Source organism: Spermophilus citellus (genome assembly GCF_964194105.1).
Source record: "Spermophilus citellus genome assembly, chromosome: 1".
NCBI lineage: Eukaryota > Metazoa > Chordata > Mammalia > Rodentia > Sciuridae > Spermophilus > Spermophilus citellus.
This window is the reverse complement of record NC_138182.1, coordinates 13,152,840-13,172,888: the sequence shown is the minus strand read 5'-3', so window position 1 is coordinate 13,172,888 and position 20,049 is coordinate 13,152,840. Positions and strand designations below refer to the sequence as shown.

The 20,049-nt window shown below is 45.8% G+C and overlaps 1 protein-coding gene across 5 annotated transcripts in view; it reads left to right on the top strand.

Moving 5' to 3' along the window:
• The first annotated feature begins 576 nt into the window (after window positions 1-576).
• The window catches only part of FARP1 (FERM, ARH/RhoGEF and pleckstrin domain protein 1), a 265,707-nt gene continuing 246,234 nt past the window's right edge, over window positions 577-20,049 (top strand). For 3 of the 5 annotated variants that reach the window (XM_081294148.1, XM_081294147.1, XM_081294146.1), the window contains exon 1: window positions 582-1,096. The gene's annotated coding sequence lies outside the window, so the exon portion shown is untranslated. Of the gene's footprint in view, window positions 1,097-20,049 lie in introns of all 5 variants that reach the window. The other 2 variants (XM_081294149.1, XM_081294145.1) reach the window with 2 other exon arrangements.

Sequence of the window (20,049 nt, the reverse complement as noted above, 5' to 3'; positions counted from 1 at the left end):
CAGGCAAACAGTCGCTTGCACGCCATTCCCTACAGGGTGCTGCTCCAGTCCCCCGGAGGGACCGGGACGGAGGTGGGTACAGTCTTGGCGGTTCGCCTGCACCGAGGAGCCTGGGCCCGGGCAGGAACAGTGGTGACAACTGCCCCTCTGGGACTAAATCCCGTGCAACCCAGGGTGGTGCTGGAAGCCGCGCGAGTAGCCCGGGGAAGGGGGATTAGTGGGTCTCTGAATAGTAGCACTCCCCACACGACTTTGTAGTCTCATGCTGGGCTTCAAAAAGCGACCTGCGGCGTCAGCACTACAGATCCCGGCCAGGGGCTCTTGGCGTCGCCGGTGCTCTCGTCTCCCGCCCTCCTCATTTAGCTTTTCATCACAGCATCAGGGCTTGCGTCTCCCTGGTGGCGCTTCCCGCGCTCGGTTCCGCGGCGCAGCGTGGAGACCAGCTTTGGCAGTACGCCCAAGTAAGGCACAGCCCGGAGGTGGTGTGGCCCTCTGGCCACCTCTCCGCGCACCTGCCCCCAGGGCGGAGCCTGGCGGGGCGCGCCGGCGCGCAGGTCGCCGGCCCGGACGCTGGAGGGGGCTGTGGCTCTCCTGCTGTCCCCGCGGCTCGGGCTGTGGGCGCCCAGGCTCCCCCCGCGGAGGGGCCGGCCCAGGCCGGGGAGGGGCGGCGGCCGCCGGCACTTCCCGCTCGCCTGGCCTCGGAGGCCGCGGGTCCAGCGTGGGCGCAGCGGCTGCAGGCGCTCGGCTTGGAGCAGGGCGGGGACGCGGCCACCGCCCGCTTTGCGCTGCTCCTCCCCGCGCGAGTGGCGCTCGGCTGGGCGTCGAGGCGGCCATGGCGACCCGGAGCCCGCTCCCCACCCACCCCGCCTGCTCCGCCCTCCCCTCCGCCCCGCGCCACCTTTGATGGCTCGGACCTCTGCCGGCCACTGCCAGCCCCGCTCGCGCGCCCGCGCTGCCGCCGCCTGCGGGTATTAATAGTCCGCGCCGCAGCCGCAGGCGCAGCCGGGAGCCGCCGCGCCCTCGCCAGCCGGGGGCTCGGGAGCTGCAGATCCCGCAGCCAGGACCGGGAGCCGCCGGAACCGCCGGCGCCGCCGAGGTAGGAGGCGCGCGGCGAACAATGACCGCGGCGGGGAGGGCGGGCGGGGGCCGGGGTGGTCCCGGCACCGGGCGGCAACTTGTGCGAGTCAGACGCCTGCAGCGCACCGCGCCGGGGCGCGGGCGGAGGTGGGCACGGGCCCGCGGGGTCCCGCCTGGAGGAGGCAGGCGGCCGGCCGGCCCCCGCAGCCCCGGCAACAATAACGGGAGCTCCGGGGCCTCGGGGTCCGCACCGCCCTCTGCTCCCTGCTCTCACCTCCGCCGATCGGGCTGCGGGGCTCGGTGCCCGTCCCCTCTCGTCTCCCCACCCCCTGCGCCCTTCCCCCGCTTCCTCCCATCCCACCCCGCCGGGTGACAGCGGCCGATGCCGCTTCCGGACCTCGGGCCGCAATCTCGGTCCCCGAGGCCGGTTGTCGGCCAGGGAGGTGGCCGGTGGCGCGGGTGCCACCGCGCCACTGAGTGCCCGCAGCTCTCTCACGCGCGGCGCCAGGCTCTCGGTGGGTGACAAAGACGAACACACCCTCTGCCAAAGTTAGATTTTGTCTCATTACCGCGCGCCTTTACGGAGGGCAGAGTTTGAGGTTTTCTTTTAAGCAAAGGACAGATTTTGTGTGTGCGGTGAGCATTTCAAAACAACTTCTGATTGTGGTTTTATGATTAAGTTCCGGAAACTTTAGCTGTGTGATCCGGCTGAACCCGAGTGTGTGTGTGTGTGTGTGTGTGTGTGTGTGTGTGTGTTAGAGGGAGAAAATATGAGTTCCCTGTAATGGGTCTGGATTTCATTTATGGCAGCTGTAGAGCAGCGGCTGTTGGGGATTATCTTGGGTTCCCCAGAAAGGAGGGGAGGCAAGACTCACAAAGAAACGCGGACCCTGGTATCAGATGGGCTTGTGGAGATGTGGGAGCGATTGCTTCTCATCTGGAACAATTTAACAGTCTCAGTTTCTCCCGCCCCTCCCCCTCCGTCAGCTCTCTGGAGTACCCGCGGCCTCAGGCTGTTTCATTTTATTATTGTTGTTAAACCTTCTTCCTTGTTAGTTTCCCAGGTTTGACTGGCTCAGCCCTGGCTCCTGCCCTGGATACCCCGGGGACTCCCGTCTCTTCCATCCAGCAGGCTGCGTTTCCTGAGCCAAACCCCGGCCTAGCATTTGGGTTACGTTTAATGTGCTTTGCACGTGGTGACTTGCCAAGCCCATTTCAGAACGTCCCCCAGCATTGTCTTGCTTTTCTTATTCAGTCTGAACAGGGGATGGAGAAAGAAAAGCCTTTTTGATCTTGAAAGCTTTAAGGGGGAGTTGCCTTAAAATTGTGCTGGTTTTTCGGATAAGGAAGTCTTTATCCTTGGCTCTCTTCCCTCATTCCTCTGTATGCCTGTGTGTGTGTATGTGTGTGTGTGTGTGGGGGGGGTATTACCCCCAGCTTTTCAGGTGGGTCCCTCTTCAGGATAGACAGATCCTGACAATGCACTTCATGTGTGGATACAGCATCCACATGGCTCACTTTATATTCCTGCAGCATCGTTCTGCAGCAAGGCACCAATATTGGAGTTACTCCAAGCACAACGAAACGTTTGTGTTTTTAGAATGTCTGGCTAATAGGTCTGCTTCTGGGTAAAATAAATAGAAGCATTATTGGGCAGTGGCTGGTTTACTGGGGGAAGTGCTGTGGAGATAGTGTGCGGATGCCTGCCTAGCCAGTGCCTCCCAGAGTCTCTTGTGTGGACAGGAAATTAGAAATACCTGGCATGGAGGTAACTGTGCCGTGTGTGGGTTCGGATTCTAGGATGTGCCCTCCTGTGACTTGGGGGGTGTGTGCTGTTCATTTAGAAGTTAATGTCATTGTGGAATCCTTCTGAAGTTAGGATTACAATGCTCCTTTTCACATTGATATTCCTTTCTCTCCAATGGATGTAGGATCATATTAAAATGGGAATGCTGCTTTTTTGACCAAATATACTCAAAGAAAAATTTAAAATAATCGCTCCTAGACAACTTTGTTGCTGGGTTATTGCAGTTATTTCAGAATTGTGCCGAGACTGTCAAGAACCTTTATATATGTGTTTGTTGTGTTTTTCATTAAATAAACTGTCCAAGGAAATTGCTTTTTTAAAAGATAAGAATTAAATATAGTATTGAAAAGGTTAGGTTTTTTTTTTTTTTAACAGTGTTCCTAGTCCAATATTCATGAGCACATAGGAGTTTAATTCATTTGGAAAATGAGTGGAGGAGGATACTTGTGGTAAACAACAAAAAATAACTTTTTTTTTTTCCATCCTAAAAGAAGTTAGAGAACACTAGACCAAAAAACAAGAACCTGTTTCTTACATGTTAAATACGCTCAGAAAAAAATGACCTCTTGACATTCTGGGAGGATGAGGGAAATGTAATGAATTTGTAGGTACTTAATGTTTCGATAGCATGGTGAACTGGGCGTTTTATACAGACCTTTACAACTGGCCCCGCTTTATTGCTGAGAACAACTTAGTATTTTAGAGGAAGGCACTGTCTCCTGTAATTGAAGATGCACAGGTAAGAGGGGCCCATGTAATTCTGTAATTCATTTTGGATCCTTTCTACCTTGGTAGACAGGCATTCCCTGCGTTGGCTACCATTTGCCTGGGAGAGGATAGAGGAAATCTTAGGACCTTATGTCTGTGCCTCTCTTATTGCTTTGGATTGAATGATCTCTCCAAACTGGGCCTTTGGGTGGTAAGTGGTATATCAACTCCCTTTTCTTGGGGAGTTTATCCTGTGGCACTACTTGACCACTGGCCTCCTGCCCTGGTTTGCCATAGTGGCATAGGTTTAGCTGTTACCTTATCAACCTTTTCCACACAGCCAGAAAGAGCCAAAGGGTTTCCATTCCAATGATTTGAAGCCCTAATTTCTCCAGTCCCCTTATGTCAAATGCAGCTTTGGTCTTTAGTGCAGAAGCCTTCAGACACTGTTTATGTCAATGGGGAGAAACTGCCTTTTTTTTTTTTCAGTTGTAGTTGGCCACAATATCTTTATTTTATGTATTTATATGTGGTGCTGAGGATCGAACCTAGGGCCTTGCATGTGCTAGGCGAGCGCTCTACCGGAAACTGCTTTTTAATAGATACAGTTGTCCTGGTTTTAATCAGTGAAATGTTTTGCCAAGTTGATACTTTGAGCAAAAGTGGACAGTTGATACATTATGAAAACATGTTGCTCTAAGGTTTTGATAATTATGAAATTAACCAGAGAACCATCAAGATGAGCATTGTGTTGTGTCCATCTACACCTAAAAAATAAATGTTTAAAAAGAAAATGATGTGATTAACACCGAAGGTTTGCTCAGCACTGCTTACGAACTTCCATTGTAGTTTTCTTATCTATTGAGGGATAGAAATTATAGGCAAATTGCAAGATTGGCAGTTAATATGGGAACTCATCATTTATACTGAATTAATTTCATATATAAAGCTGTCATATCTGTATTTGTTTAAAAAAAGAAAAAGCCAAACCAGATTTAACTCTTTACCAGCAGGGTAACTTCACTTTAGGCTTAGACCTTGGTGAAATGCTTTTCATAAAGATTATCTATTATCTTAAAAATCTAGTAGAATGACTTTCACAATTTTGGTCTCATCCTGAATCTAGTATAGTGCCTGGAACATAGCAAACCCTTAGTGACTAGGGTTTAGTCTTTTAATGTCCTTTCAAATGAGTCTTCAGGTTTTTAAAAAATAATTTGTGGTGCTGGGGATTGAACCCAGGGCCTTGTGCATTGTGAGGCAAGCACTCTACCAACTGAGCTATATTCCAAGCTCCAGTCTTCAGGGTTTTTAAGAGAAAGTTGATATTAGCACTGGCAGATTGAAGTTCCAGGAATTTGAAATTTTGATATTTGATTTTATTTCCATTTCATTCTAATTTAGCAGTTTGGTTCTTAAAGCTGGTGCATAATGTAAAAAGACAGATTGATTTCTCTCTCTCTCTCTCTCTCTCTCTCTCTCTCTCTCACACACACACACACACACACACACACAGAGACCACAAATCAGACAAGGAGAGTGTGAAGGAGAAAGTAAAACTCACCTGAGTCCTACCACCTGTTACCCAGACCATCCATTAAGATTTTGGCATGGGGTTTTCTAATATCCTCATTTCTGAGCTTCCCCCAGACACGGTGGCTTTCTGTTTTCCTAGCTCTTATCTGTATGATTCACTGGGCTCCCCATCCTTCTTCTGTACCGAGGTTTGCTTCTGGGATGGTGTCCCTTCTTTCAGAGATGCATCTTTTAGAATTCTGTTAGTGAGCATCTGTTCCTGGCACCCTAGTTCTGCTGTGCTTTATCTTGACTTCTGAATGATGGGTCACCTCAGTTGGCGGTTCTGGGTGGTGGCTCCTGTCTTACTGCTCTCATGTGGTCCCGTGGCAGGGGCTGGCTGTTGTTGGTAAAGTCAGTCTTTTCTCTCTGGCTGCTTTTAAGATTCTTGGGTGCTCTGCAGTTCAACATACTGTGTCTGGGTCTACTTCTTTTCTCCTTTTCTTTTCCCCTCCCTCTCCCTCCCTTCTCCCGTTCCCGTCTTCTTATCAGTTCCTTTCTGTTCTTCAGTCCTGTTCTGGTGTCTGGATAGGGTGGTTTGTCCATTCCTCCTTGGCCACCGAGTTGTTTTTGGTTTGGGTTAAGTGGATAAAGCTACGACCGGCATCTGTGAACAAGCCTTCGAGTGGAGGTCTGTTCCATTTTTCTTACTGCTTCTTCTGATGACTGTATGTTTAGTTCCTATCTGTTTTTCCAAAGGAGTTCCCTGTTTGAGATTCCCACCAGAAATGTATGAGACTCCCAGTGACTGATCCTCGCCAACACTTGAAATTGTCGGTCTTTTCCCTTTTAGCCATTTAGGTGGATATATAATGATATCTCATTGTGTGTGTGTGTGGGTGTGTGTGGGTGTGTGTGTTTTAAATGTTTTCCTGATGGCTAGTAATAACTTTTCATGTTTTTACTGATTAATTGTATGTTTAGTGAATTGCTAATGTGTTTTGTATTTATGATTGTTTTTTGTTTGATTTATGTAATATCTGTCTTTTCTAGTATACTTAGCATTTCTCTTAATGTTATATTACAGTTGTAGGAGCTTGTTACATAGGTTATACACTCTGGATATAAGTTCTATGGTGGATCTATGTCATTTGAATATTTTTTGCCTTTTTTTTTTTGGTATTGGGTATTGAACCCAGGGACACTTTATCACTGAACTGAATCCCCAGATCTTTAAACTTATTTATTTATTAATTTTTAGTAGTCAGTGGCCTTAATTTTACTTATTTATATGCAATACTGAGAATCAAACCCAGTGCCTCAAACATACTAGGGAAGTGCTCTACTGAGCTATAGTCCTAACCCCTATCCCCACCCCTTTTTATTATTAATTTATTTTTGGTACCAGGATGTGAACTCAGGGGTGCTTAACCACTGAGCCACATCCCCAGCCCTTTTTATTTTATTTTTTTCTTTTGAGACAGGATCTCATTGAGATGTCTAGGGTCTTGCTAAGTTTCTGACGCTGGCTTTGAACCTGCGACCCTCCTGCTTTCCCAGATCACTGGGATTACAGGAGTGTGCCACTGTGCCTGGCTTATTTTTTATTTTTCATATAGGGTCTTGCTAAGTTGCTCAGACTAGTTTTGGACTTGTGATCCTCCTGCCTCAGCCTCCCCAGTAATTTGGACTGTAAGTGTGCGCCACCACACCCTACCTTTACCTCTGTTTTTTATTGATGTCATTTGAAGAGAAAAAGCTATTAAGAAAACACTTAACATGATCTGATTGTTGAATATGATCAGGAAATTTATTCAGCTTTGGAAAAATAACACATTTCTTGTGGGTAAGGCATACATTAGTACTGAACGTCAGACTCCATTTACTTGAGGGTGATGGAACAATTATTCTTAAGTAAACTGACTTGAAATGAAAAATGAAAATGAAAAAAATTACCTGTCTACTTTGAAAATGTTGTGTTGGCAAATAGGTATTTAAGGTTATGATAAAATAAATTGTTCCTAGAAATCTCAAGTTGATCATGCTTGTTCTTTAGCACACAGAAGGATCATGGGGAAAATATTTTTGAAATCTATTAAAAAAGGGATGATTTGGATAAAAGCAAGATGTCACATTCTAAAAAGAGGTCAGTGTGGCACATTGAGGTGGCTGGGAATGGATTTGAATTCCTCCAGTTTGGGAACCCATATGTGTGTGTCAGTTTCTAACTCAGATTAATGCGCATTATGAAGTTAAGGAATATGTTTCCTAAGTTTTGGTTCTCCTGCCCATAAAAATTAAATAGTAAACACTGGTTGATTTGAATTAGAATTTGTGAAATGAACACTTTTATATTTTAGAATGTAGTAGCGAGTTGGGAATGTAGGTACTGAGTTGGGAATGTAGGTACTAATGCAGACAGATCTGTCTTGAAACAGCCTCTTTTTTTGGGACGTTGGGCAAGTTATCTTCTCTCTTTCCCAAAAACCTCAAGGGAACATTTAAGAGTGCATTTATCTGCAAGTGACAGAATGTCTGACAAGTAGCAATTTAAGCCATCAAATATTTAGTTGGCTAGCCCCTATTCTCAGCCCTTTTATTATTTATTTATTTTTGGTACCAGGATGTGAATTCAGGGCGCTTAACCACTGAGCCACATCCCCAGCCCTTTTAATAATTTTTCTTTTGAGACAGGATCTCATTGGGATGTTTAGGGCCTTGCTAAGTTGCTGAGGCTGGCTTTGAACTTGCGACCCTCCTGCTTTCCCAGATCACTGGGACTACAGGTGTGTAATGAGAGGAGGGGCCTCCCGCCTTGTGACTCAGCCTCAGTGTCATTAAGGACCCAGGTGCTCTGGTCGTTCCCTGCTGTTGTCTTCTGCAGGCTGCTCCTGTGCTTGGCTTGTGGGATGGGGTAATCAGACCAACTAGCTGTTGTGGCTGGTGATGGCTGCAGCTCCAAGCTACATACTGTCACCCATTTGGTGTGGTTAGATCAATAGTGGCTTAGGCTCCTTTAAGCCTCCAGCATCTGGGAGGTTTTTGAAGAGGGGTCTGGGGAGTGTTTCTGTACTCTTAAAAAGAGACCCAAAGACCAGATGGGATGCCTGGAGCAAGAAGTTGGGATGACTTGGGCAACAAGAGGCTGGAGCTGGAGGATGGATCCAGAGACCATTATGTGTTATTGAGTCATACAGATATTTTTGCACTTGGCAATTGGTACTCTAAATAATACTAATTTGCACTTAGTATTTTTTAAAAAAGTAAATGTGTTTACCTCCTAATTCTGCTGGAGTTGGGATTTTCTGTTGCTGATACAAAGCATCAAGACTGATAAATTGGAAGAGTTTATCTTTCATCTGGCATTTAACATTATCTTTGAGAAGACTCTTTTCTATCTGTTATTTACATGAAAAGTGGTTTTGTGGATAGGCCAGATCACTCAGAGATGAGCTGTTTTTTAAGGACTTAAAACATTTTTTTTTTAGTTGTTGATGGGCCTTTATTTTATTCATTTATTTATATGTGGTGCTGAGAATTGAACCCAGTGCCTCACATGTGCTAGGCAAGTGCTGAGCCACAGCCACAGCCCCTTAAGGACTTTTGATATTTGAGAATGTATGCAAACCATGCAACCAAGTCTCCATGAATTTCACCTCTTTTTATTGGTGGCCTTGTGGGACGTCTGCTTGGAATTGGCCATGTTGCAGTTTGAAATCACAGAACACATTTGGCTATGATAGCAACAACTGAGTATCAGTTTATTTCTTTAAGAAAAGCAATGGCAGTGCCTGCCATTTCCACTAACCTAGGATGGCATTTATGGACACATTTAGTATAGCTTAGGAGGTTTGTGAGGACATCATTAATCAGGGGTTCAGTATCTTCCTTTATAATCCTCCTATAGCCTTTGATTCTCTGGCATCTGATCCTCTGGTCAAGGTGGAGCCATGTGGAGGGACCTGCTTAGAAATCACAATTTGGGAAAACTAGAGGTTTCTTGAATGAAAAAAAAAAACCTGATTAATGAATTTGTAAAAAAAAAAAAGTTAAAATGATTTTAATAGTAACCTTAGTGTTAGTTCAAGCAAATGAACTTAAAACACCCAGGTGAAAAAAATTATAGCACGTAGAACTACAATATTTTTATCTTTTAATTTATTTGACATAATGTTTTAAAAGGAAACCTGAGCCAGGCATGGGGGCTCATGCCTGTAATTCCAGTGGCTTGGGTGACTGAGGCAGGAGGATCACAAGTTCAAGGCTAGCCTCAGCAACAGAGAGGCCCTGAGCAACTCAGTGAGACCTGTCTTTAAATAAAACACAAAAAAGGGATGGGATGTGGTTCAGTGGTCGAGTGCCCCTGAGTTCAATCCCCAATACCCCCCCCCCCAAAAAAAAAGAAAGAAAATATGAGCCCTTTTCCCTTGTTACTTGCGTGGCCAATTGAGGAGGTTAATTTGCATTTTTCTTGCCGTTTTATTTTTAGATCATTTTTTTTTTTAAAGAGAGAGAGAGAGGAGAGAGAGAGAGAATTTTTAATATTTATTTTTTAGTTCTTGGCGGACACAACGTCTTTGTATGTGGTGCTGAGGATCGAACCCGGGCCGCACGCATGCCAGGCGAGCGCGCTACTGCTTGAGCCACATTCCCAGCCCTTTAGATCATTTTATATAAGGGCTGATCAAGCGATCAGATATTTAGTTTATTGAATATATTGAATCTGCTAGTTACTGTTGGTGTCACAAAATTAGGGCTTAATCCCTGTTTTCAAAGAGCATAGCATCTAGACTGGTTGGGAGAACCAGGTGTCATAAAAGGCGATCTGCAAGAAGCGATTGCCGAAGGCACTAGTGTTGATGGAAGCATGCAGGATCGTGGGCCCTGGGCTCTGTTTGGAAGAAGTGACGTTGGACTTGAGCCTTGAGTAATGAAGCATGTTCTTGTTTCCTTGTTTGTTTATTTTAGTGCCTTACTTGGTCGCATGTTTAAAGTAACAGTTTTTAAAAATTCAAGAATAAAACAAGGTAAAAACCCTTGTAGTCTTGTGGATCAAAGATTGTGAAAATTCGAATTTGGTTTGTGTCCATTCGTGCTTTGGCACCTTGTCTATTTCCAGGATTTTTTTCCTACATGGACAGATATACATTTAAAATAGTAGGTAGATTGATGCAAGTACACTTTAGGAGCCACGTGTCCCCTTAACATTAGCTGAGTTTTTTCCATATTGAATTTCCTTTGAAATTAAAATGCCTAACAGTGGTGCGATGATCCCTGTGTGGTCCTACAGAACGTGTCCAGTGTCCTTCATTGGCTGGGTGGTTTGCTTGCTGCCTTTTGCTGCAGGGACCACCTGTACCTAAGTCTGTGGAGTGAAAGTCTCTGGGGCTTTTTTGTTGCAAGGGACAGAAGTGAAGTTTAGGTCCTCTGCAGAAGAAGACTGAGCTCTCAGTACCAACCCCAGGAAGGGCAGAGGTGGACCGTGTTGGGATCTGGACCTGGACCCATACATTCGAGACCCCTGGTGGGTGACTCTTTGGGTATCTGGTCTCTGCTTTTCATGAGCATTGGTTTTGTTTTCCTTGTTACCCTCTCTACAGCCATTCTGAGTGGAACAGTTTGGTGATGGAGGTGTTGGAGGTGGACAGGGGAGGAAGGAGCAGGCAGCTTTCTGCACACTGCAGGAAGTTTAGCATCCATACTGCCCACCCTAAAATTTAAGTGGTCCATCAATCATCCTGGCTGCTAATATCAGCTGCCTACATTTTTTTTGGTACCAGTGATTAAACCCAGGGGTGCTTAACCACTGAGCCACATCCCCAGCCCTTTTGTGTGTTTTATTTAGAGACAGGGTGTCACTGAGTTGCTTAGGGCCTCACTAAGTGGCTGAGGCTGGCTTTGTCCTGGAGATCCTCCTGCCTCAGCCTCCCAAGCCTCTGGGACTACAGGCCAGCACCATACCTGGCTGGCTTCCTGCACTTTCAATTCCCCTTGGGTTTCTGCTGTGATGAGGATGCCTAGGGGCTGTTTGGCCCCTCCCACCAGGTGTGACTCCAGATTGCCCAGACAAGGGGCCACTCTTGTGGTGGACAGTGTGTGTGTACCCCCAGGATGGGCTGAAAGATCTGGAGGGATTAGGGTGAGGAGATTGTGCCCAGACAAGAGTTGCCTTTCCAGAATTGATCAGCACACACAAGGAAAGACATGTTTGTGTGGGATGGATCAGCAGGGAACACGAGGGCAGAAGTAAAAACCAGAAGCCCCTCTGTTCCCACCTGGTGGGGGTGGCACAGGAGGCCCTGGAAGTCCACCATGGCATAAACCTTGATGTCTGTGCTAAACGTGCAGCCCTTCTGACCTGGCATCTCTTGTGCCAGGTGTCATAAGTCATTTGTCACTCCTTATATCTTGTCCTCTCACTTGTATTCAGTCACATCTTCCAGTGTGGTAGAGAGGAGGGCATAGAGAGCTCTGGCTCTATGTGACTCCTCGGCACGACTGTCCCTCTAGTGAAGGTTGAGTCCAGTCCCGAGTACCGGTGGGAGAGCAGGGCCTGGGGCCGGGAGGGGTGGGCGCTGACCAGCGTGGGGAGATGGCACCTATCCTCTGGCTGTCTGTCACAATCCTTGGTGATTGAAGTTATAATTTCCTTCTGCCCTAGTCCAGCCCCAGCCCACTGGGCCACTGCGGAATACTGTCCCATGTTGACAGAGGAGATAGCACATTTGTGACACACCTGTGCCTTGCATGTTCATCAGAGACCCGGTTAAAGCACATGGGTTCTGCGGTCTCCTGGTGCAGCGTGGAGCGCTGGGGAAGAGCTCGGGGAGCAGCAGCGTGTAGGTGCAGCCCGTCTCCGTTTCCCGCCATCCGTGTCTGGCAGGGTCCCTCCCTATGTACAGTTTTGCTTTTTTCACCAAAATTAGTTCTTGGGGGTCAGAAGCCATGTCTCAAACTTCTCATTGAATCTTCCAGGCACTTAAAAAAAAGCCTTTCTTTGGTTGATTAGTGAAAGTCACATCATGGGATCATGGTTGGAAATTTCAGCTCCTGATTAATTTCTGGGTCTTCACAAGTTAGGATGAAACCGATCTTATTAACGAAATCTGTTCAGTACCTCCCACAGGGTGGGCACTATTCTTTATGTGTGTGTGTGTGTGTGTGTAAATAATTCAGTTGCAGACTCACCCAATACCTTTATTTTATTCATTTATTTGTATGTGGGGCTGAGGATCGAACCCAGGGCCTCGCACATGCCAGGTGAGCGCTCTGCCCCTGAGCCCCGGCCCCAGCCCCAGCCCCGGGCACTCTTCTTTCCGTGAGCATCAGTGAGTGAAGGCCCTGCCCTGGTGGAGAGTATCCGTGTGTGTCTGTATTTTCTTTGAGACAGTTTTGATTCTGAAGGGAGGTGCTGACTGCCAGGGGACCAGGAGGAAAGCTGTCCAGGTTTATGATCTCCCTAGTGCTCACAGAACTTCTGAGATGGTCCATGGTGGCAGAGGTGGGTGGTATTTCCTAGACACCATGAGACAGCTGCTCTTGGCCAGTCTGGGGGCACGTACAGTGGATTTCTTGGACCTTCAGAGATGGAGCCCACTCTCTGTTCTTCCCATAAACATTGATTAGAACCTGAGCAGTTGTGTATGTTCCTTGCAGTGTGTCCTGGGGATCCAGCCAGGGCCTGTGTGCTGAGTGTGTGTGCTGCCTCTGAGCCCCCCCCCCCCCAGCCCTGTATCTGTGTTCTTTGAAGGAGCTTTAACTCCCACAGGAAAATGTTTGTGGGGAATGTAGCGGGAGGTTTGTCCTTGGCTGTCAAGGAAGGTGACGTTAACTTTCTGAAAGAAGGTGGAATATGGGGCACAAACCACAGATTCTATAAAATTTGCTTTTATAAATCCTTCAGATCCTCACTTTAGGATTTGAAAATCAAGAAGACCCTAGTCCCTGAAGGTGATTTAACAAATGGTTTTGTTTCCCCGTAAGGGAAAAATGAGTTGAAATTGCTTATAAAGGGAGGTATTTGTATTTTTATTTTAAAAATCAAGAGTAAAACTGATGTTTTTCTTGGATGTGTAGTTCTGTGAGTTCTAACACATGCGTAGATCTGTGTAGCCAGTGTTCACTCAGGACAGGAACATTTCTGTCACCTCAAAAAAAGTCCCTTGTGTATCCTTTGTCACCCTAGCCCATTAACCACTGATCTGTGCTCTGTCACTGACTATACTTTGGTCTTTTTCAAAAAACTTTCATCACAGCATGTGTGACCTTTGAGACTGGCTTTTTTCATCCAACATGTCATCTTTGGGGGTCTCCTAAGTTGTTGTGCACGACTGGAATTGCTTTACTTTTACAGATGAATAGTAGTTCATCTTGCAGATGACTTGGGTGTGTGCCCATTCAGCCACAGAAGGACATCTGGGTTGTTTCCAGTTCGGGGCAGTTATGGCTGTAAACTTGGAGCTGCTGTAAACTTTCACATGTGAGTTCCATGTGGACATGGTTTTGACCTCCTGTGGGTAAGACGCCTGGAAGTGAAGTCCTTGTCAGCACTTGGTGTTGTCAGTACCTTTTTGGTTTAACCATTTTATTTGGTTTGTACTGGTATCTTATCATGGTGTTTGAAATATATGTGTACATATATAAGCACACACATACGTATGCATACATACATACATATGAACATATTTACACATACTTTTTTCCTGTCTGGGGTGCTGTACCACTAAGCCATATCCCCAGCCCTTTTTATTTTTTATTTGAGGTAGGATCTTGCTAAGTTGCCTCAAACTTGCAATCTTCCTGCCTTAGCTTCCAGAGTCACTGGTTTACGGTGTGAACCACCGCACCTGGCTATATTTATTTTTTAAAACAAAAAACACAGAAAAACATTTTTAAAGGGAACCAACTGAAGAAATGACTAGTTCTTGGACTATGTAGCAGAGTCCTAAGGAGCTCTGTGAGCTGCCTATTTTTGGAACGGTGGGCTAGAAGGACAATGTGTAGGTAAAAGTAGAACCTACCAAATAGGTTCTGCAGGGAATAAATGTAAAGATGTCAGTCTTAAAGTGCTTATCTCAAAGGCCAATAGGGTGTATAGATTAATTTCAGTAACTGTTTTGTTAATTTTTCTACACAAAATGCAGTGATAATAAAATCACTGAAGCAACCACTGGACAGTGTCAATGTGGGCAGAACACAGCTATCGGGTCACAGGATGGTTAGCTGTTGCTTCAAGGCCACTTTATCCACTTTAAGTAACAGAAAATATTATCTTTTTTTCATTTCTCTGAGTTAGGACTTTAGAAGTGCCTTAAATGAGTAATCCTGATTCATGTGTTTACAATGAAGATGTCCACAGGGGCTTTAAGATCTGCTTCCCAGAAGTCTCATTAGGCTGCATAGGCAGGTTGGTTGGGCATCCTCACAACATGGTGGCTGCCTTTGCCCAGAATGAGAGATCCACGAGGAAGCCACCGTAGAAAGCACCATAACTTTTATGAGCTAGTCCTGGCAGTCACATACTGTCACTTCCACAGTATTCTTGGTTATAGGGGCTGTTAGGTGCAGAATAGGCTGAACTATGTTATCTGCAGGGCAGGCTGAACAAATGTTAGCTGCAGGATGGCCCACGCACTCAAACCCCCCTCTGTCTGGTCCTTTATCACCTGTTTGTGTCAAAGCTGAACATTCAACCCCCACTCAAGGCTGAACACTCAACCCCACCTCGTGCCAACAAGGCAGCTTGCAGACCCAGAGGCCCCGTTAGATTTGGGCTATAAAAACTCCCTCCTGCTGGGCCCCCCTCTCTCTTGCTCTCTTGCTCTCTCTCTCTTGATCTCTCTGTCTCCCTTGCGCACATGCTCTCCTCTCTATCTCCTCTCTCTCTCTCTCTCTCTCTCTCTCTTTCTCTTCTCCTCTGTTGCACTGCTGCAAAAAGATCTCTTGGTTGCTCCGAGTGTTGTGGTCACTTTCCTTTCAGGGCCAGCCGTGATTCACTGGGAGATGACTACACAAATGTGTGGATGCCATGAGGCAAGAGTCATTGGGCGCCATTTTGGAAGCTGACTGCCAGAGGCCCTGAGGAATCTGTGTTCAGCTTCCACCTCTGCCACTCACAAGTTGTGTGTCTATAGAAAATCATTTCATCACTGAGTTCCAGATTCCCCTCATCTTTAAAATGGAGGTAACACCTAGAACATAATACCTACTGAGATAGAAATCTTGAATTCTACATAACTTGCTTATCATAGTCCTTGTGATCAGCATTTTTGAAAATCTGGAATCTTGAAGATTTGGAATTTCTTTTGGAAATTGAAGAAAATACAATAAGGGACCCTGGCAGTTTATAAAAACCTTGTGATATCTCATATTATTAAACGATGAAGCTTTGAATTGTAACTGTGCACAACATGTAAACAAAGGTCAGCACATTAAGGAATAACATTCTTTTTTAGTAAAGGTCTTGGTCAGGGCTTCTTTCACTTTTAGAGTCCATATATGATTTTAATTTTTTCCTTCCTAAAAGGGGAAATCCAATCATTTTGAATCAGTGAAGACCAAATTCCTTATCAACTCTTGTTCTCAAATCTTTAGTAATCTCCCCAAATAGGAACTGTGTAGTGTGCAGCCTGGTGTGCTGTGTTGGAGGGGTTCCGAGACGGTGCCGATGGGTTTATTCTGTCTGCGGAGCAGATACTAAGGATCCCTGCACGACATTCCCAACTCTTAATAGAGATTTCAGAAAACTCGAGCTCTTCGAGGAGTTTTAAAATGCTGAAGTCAGCACCCTTGACTCTATTGGACTTAATTGGACAGTAAAGAGAGCTTTCAGTTTTGAGTGATGGCAGATGTGATAACATCACTGTTTTGCTGTAACTGATGATGAGGGGAGGTGGAAAGAAATTGGATGTCATTGCCCTGTTTTCTTCTCCAGCCTTCTGATCTCACTACCCCAGCCCCCAGCCTGTGCCCCTGTCCTCCTGCCCCCGCTGGCCAAGACCAGGCTCCTCAGAGAGGCCACCGGAGCCTTCCTCTCTCACTCTTCCTTGTCTCCACACCTGCTGCTGCTGATTGCCCTGGGTTCAGCCCTCCTTCCAGAAGCCTCTTGAAGGCTAAGGTCTACTGGGCTGCTAACCTGGGCTCCCACATTTCCACCGCCTTCCCCACTCATTTTGTTTGAGTATTTTGAAGTCCCAGGCTGAGTTCTAACTGCCTTAAATACCAAGCTCATTTCGTTAGTCTCATGATCTGATTTTTATCCTCTTTTTACACAAGAGGAAACTGAGGCATAGAGAGGTTAAATGACTTGTCTGAGGTCACACAGCTTGACAGAGCTGGAATAGAAGCTTGGAAGACTTTCAGTAAGTCTTCACTAGTTATTGAGAGCAAGTTTACAGTATTTACACCTCTGCACTCAGCACCTTTAAAGTGCCCAGAATATAGTAGGTGCTCAGTGAAAACTTAAAAATTAACTCTCTTGAGTGATAAATTTTGTCATGAATCATTTCTTTCCATTTCTTGGTAAAATGTAGTCTCCCATGACTTCCTCAGGATGTGGAGGTCTGAGTTATTGCTCACCTTCTTCTCTGACCACTCTTTTGTGATTATGCCCTTAGTTTGCTAGATGAAAGATGAGCGCGTTTGTTTAAAATTGTATATATATATACACATTGAGAAAGGATGTAGTTTATGGTGTTCTTCAGATAGGACTAATACCAGTGATTTTTATTTTTTCTTTTGAATTTTTCTAATTTTCTGAAGTCCCCATAATGAATTTTTATTGCTCTTATAATTAACAAACGAGGTTACTTACACTGAGAAGATTAAACTATTTCTCAGAGATACAGATGTGAAAAGGGAAACCTTTAAACAGTCTTCCCCTGTGAATTAAGCTAAACTTGCACATATGTAAACAATCATGTGTGACATACTTTTGGCTATAGAACATGGCCTTGCAAATATATCCCTGTGGGACTATAGAAACCATCTACTCAGAGATCATTTTCTTCTCCCCACTTTGTTAACGGCACAAAATGAAGGAATGTTAGATGAACTTGACTCTTGTGGGAGGGGTGGCTTTCTTGGGAGTTATTTATCCCAGGAAATTTTTTTTTGGTTTGTTTGTGGTTTGGAAGTTTAAGATCGTGAGATCTCTTTTCCCAACCAGTGGATGTTTTGGTCTGAGATAGAATAATTCATAAGCAGTGAGCCCTGACCCTAGGTCCCATTTCAGAATAGTAATTCCAAAGTCACATAAGTACATCTCAAAGTGAGTATGAGGTCCAGAGTTGGTGGGAAGGCTCAGAGCCTGTGGCAGGGAGCCCCAGAGAGGGAAGAGTTGCTTCTCTGAGGCTTTTAAGTTATTTAGCCAAAACTGCAGGGGATAAGACACTGTCCTTATGATGTGATTTCTTTTTTAAAAAAAAAAAAAACAGCCATGCTTTGGGCACGCCCTGCTGATCCGCATGTGCCTGCACCTGGAGGAGTGGGACTGGAGCCTTTGTCCTGCTTGTCATCCACTCACTCTCCCCCCACCCCCAACTTGGTTCAGGTCCAAAGGCTGAGGAGGAAAGTGAGACAAGTCATCTTCAAGGACTGGAAAGGAAGACCACTTAACCCAGCAGGAAGCATTTCCTGAACATTGCTTGGAAGTCTGCTGTGTGAACTAGAAGGCAAATAGCACACCGGAAGTGCTCTCCGTCCTGGTGGGGTGATTCCTGGTGGCACGCTCTCCCCACTGGTGCTGTGCTGGTGCTGTGCCTGGTGCCTGGCCTATATTTGTCCTCAGTCGCCGTTCAGGGAGGGAGCCCTGCCAGCTCAGGCTCAGCCCCCCATCTTCATTGAAAATGTTGTCACCTCATTCATCTGGATTTTAAAATTACTTTTAATTTTTAAAAAATATTCATTAAAAAATGATTATCTGCTTAATTATTGAGTGTTTTGGCACCTCCTGGATTTTGCCCAGGGCCAGCGCCGGTGCCGGTCTTGCCTCACCTAGTGCCAAACAGCAGTCCCAGGCAGAGGGTGGGACTCTAACCTGCCACCTGCTCCTTCTTCAGCCTCTGCAGCATTGTGATGCCTTGGGGGCATTTTCAGGCTCCAGTGTGGTCTTACCCTTGTGTCTCACTGTCACCTTTCAGAATGCTTCTCTGTCTCTTGATACCCAGTTGCTGGTAGCCAGGTCACTTACAGCATTTTAGCTTTGAGAAACCGAAGCCCAGGCTGATGAAAGCTGAGAGTCACCATGGCCATGAAGCCCTGTTTTGTAGCTTGGTGATAATGGTTTGGGGTGGGGACTGGTGGTGTGTGTGTGTGTGTGGTGGGGGGGGGGGCGTATGGCTTTTACACTGAAGTCACATTATAAAGGAGCTATGAAGTGAGGGCTTTTCAGGGTGCAGATCATACCTCTGGCAGGGGATGCTGTGGGCATCACGTGCCAGGCTCTGTCTCTTCCCCTGCATTCCTGCAGGTTGACTTGGGTAGACCAGCTGTCCTAAATCCATCACCAGGGAGCCTAATGCACTCGGCTGGGGAATTGGTTGTGTTTCACTGAGACTTTTTCTTTTTCTTCTTCTTTTTTTTTTTTTAATAAGAAAATAATCTTGTTTCTTTATAAATTTTTTTTCTCACTTTTAAATTACAAAAATAATAGGGTCACTGTTAGAGTGTTCAAAAATGAATAAAGAGAAAGCAATCAGGCAAAATACATGCATACACTTACTGTTGCTGTTTACCACAACTCCACATACAGATTGCTTTTTTCATATTTCGCTTTCTTTCCTAAGTTTTTAAAAACGGATTTTATTTTTTTAGACCAGCTTTAGGTTCTCAGCAAAATGGAACACAAGTTAGCCACTATATGTGCCCCCCTAAAACCCATTATGAACTTCCTACGTTTTCCTTAATTTGTGCATTTTTTACAATGTTTCCTTTTTCAAATTTGTAATATATTCTACATATGTTTTGTGGACCTCTTTCTCCCTAGTTATCTTGCCTCAGTAATCCTTAAGTCAACGTGATTAGGGTCAAAGGTCTTGTAAGGTCATTTCCTGTTGACCTTTCCTCAGAGGAAGGCAGCTCGGTTCACATGATGGGAGGGAGGTCCCAGATGACTTGGGGTTTGAATATTTATAATGTAGAGATTTCCCAGGATGAGCTTGGAGGAACTGAGGGCCTATGAGGGCTCTACCCTTCCTGTCTCTTTTATCACTTGACATTTTTTTCTCAACAGCATTTCGGGGAGGGGGCCTTAGATTCATGTGCTATATCAAGTGTTCAGCCTTCCTCATGAGTTAGAAAACAGAACTGGGGTGAGAGTGTTTCCAGAAAAGTCTTGTGTGTTAGAGGAGCACCTGAGTCAGATGCATTCCTCTGGAAGTTAATACTCCTGTGGGCCCTGCCGCCTGCAAGCTGGGGGTGGGGTGGGGCAGGGCCAGAGGGAGCGGACAGTGTGGCAGGCAGGCAAGACCAGAGGCAGGACTAACAGCTCCATGGTGTGCAAGTGTCTTTCCCTTGTGCACCTGTAGACTTTGGCCTAGTTTGTGCACTTTGCATAACTACTGCCTGAGGAAGGGCGTGGTCCCTGGTAGGTGTTCATTAAATCTTTGCTAAAAGAATAAAGAAAGGTGAGGCTCCCTCTTGGAGTTTCTGGTAAAAGTACCCTGAACCTCTCTCAGCTGTTGGTCACAGATTGCTTGCAAAGCTAAATTTATTCCTGGTCCTTGTTCCTGGAGCCCCTTCCTTTAGCTTCTAGATTCTGTTTCTACCTTTCTGAGGGATAGACCAGGTTAGAAGTGTTTTAACAACATTCTTGCAAGTCGGGAGCTACGAGACCTTAAGAACAAATACCCTTTCAGAGAGAAAAAAAAAAAATGCTTATTTGGGACTGTGATATCATACATCAGTGGCCTATAAATTAAACTTGGCCTGACCTTTCTAAATGC